The following is a 5000-nucleotide window of genomic DNA, read 5'->3' as shown; positions in this document are numbered from 1 at the left end:
ACCTAAGATACAGATTTATACGATAAGTTAATTGGCGAGAGTCTGGTAATCACACAGCCCTTACTGCAGCCCGTCACGCGTGCGCGCGGACACGCCGAAAAGGACCGCGCCGGCACCCGCTCACGCCACCACGCACTCACTCGCTGTTTCTTCTTCACATTCTTCTTTTTTCGTTCTCTTTCGTTTTCTTTGCTTCTTCTTCTTTTCTGTATTTTCGTCTTTCTTCTTTTACTTCTCCTTCTTCATCTTCTTCTGCATCTTCTTTTCCTTCTTCTTCTTCTTCTTCTTCTACCACTATTTATACACACACACTTCTACTTCTTACTTCTTCGTCTCCTCCTGCTTCTTCATTTCCTTCTTCTTCCTTTCCTTCTTTTTCTTCTTCTACTGCTTTTGCTGTTCGTTTGCATTTTGTCCTTTTACACTTCCATCCACCATTTTTGCTCCAGGTAAAGAATAGTGAAAAATCATAATAATACATAAACAAACAAAGAGCAACCCCGCCCCCCACCCCCCCAAAAAAAAGAAAAAAAAGAAAATAATAATCATAACAATAATAATAATAAATAAATAAACAAACGAATAAATAAATACTAATAAAAAGTATAAAACACAAAAAAGAGGAGACCGCCCCGCCAGGCCCGCGGCGGCCTCGGAGCCCGGAGGACTTCCCGACCGCGAGCGCCACCCATAAGCCGTGCCACCTCCTCCCTGCCGCGCGGTCGTTGGTGCCAGAAATCCTTGGCACGCGACAAATAATGTAAACAGCTTCTTTGATACAGACGATATGTGTTCGTGATTCGCGACGCCGCTCTCGCTCTTTAAGGGAATTTAAGGAGGTTGGGGCTCGATAAGATTTTTTCTTTGGGGGGAGGGAGGGTGGCGGGAAGGGGGGAGGGAGGGAGGCGGGAAGAGGGGGGAGGGAGGGGGAGGGAGGGGAGGAAATGTCTAAATCTTTCGGGAGTCTGTGCAGGGCGTCTTTCTCTTTGCCGGAGAGGGTTTGTTATTAGGATTGTGATTGTATAATCTGTTGCTTTTGTTATTTTGATACTGCTGTTATTATGTTATCTTTTTTTACCTTTACTGCTATTACTGCTATCGGTATTAGCAACATTATGTCATGATTTTTAGTGTTATTGTCTTTGTGATGTTCATATAAATTTCATTATTGAACCGTATTCATGTTAATTTGTATTGTGAAGATGTTCATTCTCATCCACATCTTTTCTACTTTTTCACTATTATCATATATGTATATACAGTATGTGTTTGTGTGTATATATGTATGTATGTATATATATATATATATATATACATATATATATATATATATATATATATATATATATATATATGTATGTATATGCATATGTACATATATATATACATATATATAGATAGACAGATAGATAGATTGATAGATAGATAGATAGATAGATAGATAGATAGATAGATAGATAGATAGATAGATAGATAGATAGATAGATAGATAGATATGTACATATATATACATATATATATATATATATATATATATATATATATATATATATATATATATATATATATACATATATGCATGTATGTCCGTGCGTGCTGCGTCCTCGCTCCGACCGGCGAGCGCGGACAGCGGGAGAGAAACGACCGCCACGGCCTCTGAGCGACAGCATAACCTCAGCGTAAAAGATGACACACATTAACCACGGAAACGAAATACTATAAAAACAATTAGCGCCGTCGATAAACGCGCCGGGAATTGTAATCATTATCAATAGCTAATTACAAACGTCAAGTCATTTGATCAAACGAAAGCGCGGATGATAATTGCACGGGCGGAAATGTGCGGTGGCGTTTAATTCTGGCGCGCTCGCGGGTGCGCGGGAGGCCAGGCGGTGGGACCCCAAGACTGGCGTGCTCGCTTGCCCTGTAGGATATTGCTGTAGAATATCTCAATGGAGAACAGGATACTGGTATTGCAATGGCTGCAGGATATTGCTGTAGAATATCTCAATGGAGGACAGGATATCGGTGTTGCAATGGCTGCAGGATATTGCTGTAGAATATCTCAATAGAGGACAGGATATCGGTGTTGCAATGGCTGTAGGATATTGCTGTAGAATATCTCAATAGAGGACAGGATATTGGTGTTGCAATGGCTGCAGGATATTGCTGTAGAATATCTCAATAGAGGACAGGATATCGGTGTTGCAATGGCTGCAGGATATTGCTGTGGAATATCTCAATAGAGGACAGGATATCGGTGTTGCAATGGCTGCAGGATATTGCTGTAGAATATCTTAATAGAGGACAGGATATTGGTGTTGCAATGGCTGCAGGATATTGCTGTGGAATATCTCAATAGAGGACAGGATATCGGTGTTGCAATGGCTGCAGGATATTGCTGTAGAATATCTTAATAGAGGACAGGATATTGGTGTTGCAATGGCTGCAGGATATTGCTGTGGAATATCTCAATGGAGGACAGGATATCGGTGTTGCAATGGCTGCAGGATATTGCTGTAGAATATCTTAATAGAGGACAGGATATTGGTGTTGCAATGGCTGCAGGATATTGCTGTAGAATATCTCAATAGAGGACAGGATATCGGTGTTGCAATGGCTGCAGGATATTGCTGTAGAATATCTCAATAGAGGACAGGATATCGGTGTTGCAATGGCTGCAGGATATTGCTGTAGAATATCTCAATAGAGGACAGGATATCGGTGTTGCAATGGCTGCAGGATATTGCTGTAGAATATCTCAATAGAGGACAGGATATCGGTGTTGCAATGGCTGCAGGATATTGCTGTAGAATATCTCAATAGAGGACAGGATATCGGTGTTGCAATGGCTGCAGGATATTGCTGTAGAATATCTCAATAGAGGACAGGATATCGGTGTTGCAATGGCTGTAGGATATTGCTGTAGAATATCTCAATAGAGGACAGGATATCGGTGTTGCAATGGCTGCAGGATATTGCTGTGGAATATCTCAATGGAGGACAGGATTTTGGTGTTGCAATGGCTGCAGGATATTGCTGTAGAATATCTTAATAGAGGACAGGATATTGGTGTTGCAATGGCTGCAGGATATTGCTGTGGAATATCTCAATAGAGGACAGGATATCGGTGTTGCAATGGCTGCAGGATATTGCTGTGGAATATCTCAATGGAGGACAGGATACTGGTGTTGCAATGGCTGCAGGATATTGCTGTAGGATATCTCAATGGAGAACAGGATACTGGTGTTGCAATGGCTGCAGGATATTGCTGTAGGATATCTCAATGGAGGACAGGATACTGGTGTTGCAATGGCTGCAGGATATTGCTGTGGAATATCTCAATGGAGGACAGGATACTGGTGTTGCAATGGCTGCAGGATATTGCTGTAGGATATCACAATGAAGGACAGGATACTGGTGTTGCAATGGCTGTAGGATATTGCTGTAGAATATCTCAAAGGAGAACAGGATACTGGTGTTGCAATGGCTGCAGGATATTGCTGTAGAATATCTCAATGGAGGACAGGATACTGGTGTTGCAATGGCTGTAGGATATTGCTGTAGAATATCTCAATAGAGGACAGGATTTTGGTGTTGCAATGGCTGCAGGATATTGCTGTGGAATATCTCAATGGAGGACAGGATTTTGGTGTTGCAATGGCTGCAGGATATTGCTGTAGGATATCTCAATGGAGAACAGGATACTGGTGTTGCAATGGCTGCAGGATATTGCTGTAGGATATCTCAATGGAGAACAGGATACTGGTGTTGCAATGGCTGCAGGATATTGCTGTAGGATATCTCAATGGAGGACAGGATACTGGTGTTGCAATGGCTGCAGGATATTGCTGTAGGATATCTCAGTGGAGGACAGGATACTGGTGTTGCAATGGCTGCAGGATATTGCTGTAGAATATCTCAATGAAGGACAGGATATTGGCGTTGCAATGGCTGCAGGATATTGCTGTGGAATATCTCAATGGAGGCCTGGATACTGGTGTTGCAATGGCTGCAGGATATTGCTGTGGAATATCTCAGTGGAGAACAGGATATTGGTGTTGCAATGGCTGTAGGATATTGCTGTGGAATATCTCAATGGAGGACAGGATATTGGTGTTGCAATGGCTGTAGGATATTGCTTTGGGCTTGCATGATTCCTGTACGAAGGCGAAGGTCTTTTGCAGAAAGATATAATGCGGTGATTAGATGAAGAAAAAGATGAATAAGAGGGGAAAAGGTGGAGGAAAGAGGAAGAAAGAAGTGTGTGTGTGTGTGTGTGTGTGTGTGTGTGTGTGTGTGTGTGTGTGTGTGTGTGTGTGTGTGTGTGTGTGTGTGTGTGTGTGTGTGTGTGTGTGTGTGTGTGTGTGTGTGTGAAGTCAGCGGAAAGAAGCCTGTCAGTCTTATTCAGTGAAAGGGATAAGACGGAAACGAAATACTATACTTCTTTATCTCTTTACCTTCCCTTTACTAACTCCTCCGCAAGAGAAGCTGAATCTCACAACCTACATTCTCTCCCTCTCTCTCTCCCTCTCCCTCTCTCCACGCCTCGACCTCAACCTTGAAAGTCAAGGAGCAACCAACAGAGGCAGACTATAGCACTCGCTGCACTCACAAAGGGAGATCAAGTTCCCTAAGTTGATAAAGATGTTCAGAGCGTCTGCAAATATCGACCATCATCGCAGACAGACTCGTGCCAGCGGAATCATACGCTGGGACAGTGTCATATCTGGCGCTGTGCAATTATGCTACTGTAAAGATACGAGGGACAGCGATGTCACACGGACCTGTAGACTAACACGAGACGAGGAGGCACACGACCTGCAGTCCCACGAGCGCCTTTTCAACGCTGGGTCGGAGGCGGCGTTTCCACTTCCTTCGTCTTCCGAATCAGCGGAATCTACTGCTTGGTCGCAAGTGGACGCGGACGGGATGGGGCGCCTGAAATCGGCGAAGTGGGCGGGGCAAAATTGGCTTTGCAATCTGAGATATACATATAG

The sequence above is a fragment of the Penaeus vannamei genome, chromosome 4, assembly GCF_042767895.1.
Source record: "Penaeus vannamei isolate JL-2024 chromosome 4, ASM4276789v1, whole genome shotgun sequence".
NCBI lineage: Eukaryota > Metazoa > Arthropoda > Malacostraca > Decapoda > Penaeidae > Penaeus > Penaeus vannamei.
This window is presented reverse-complemented; position numbering follows the sequence as displayed.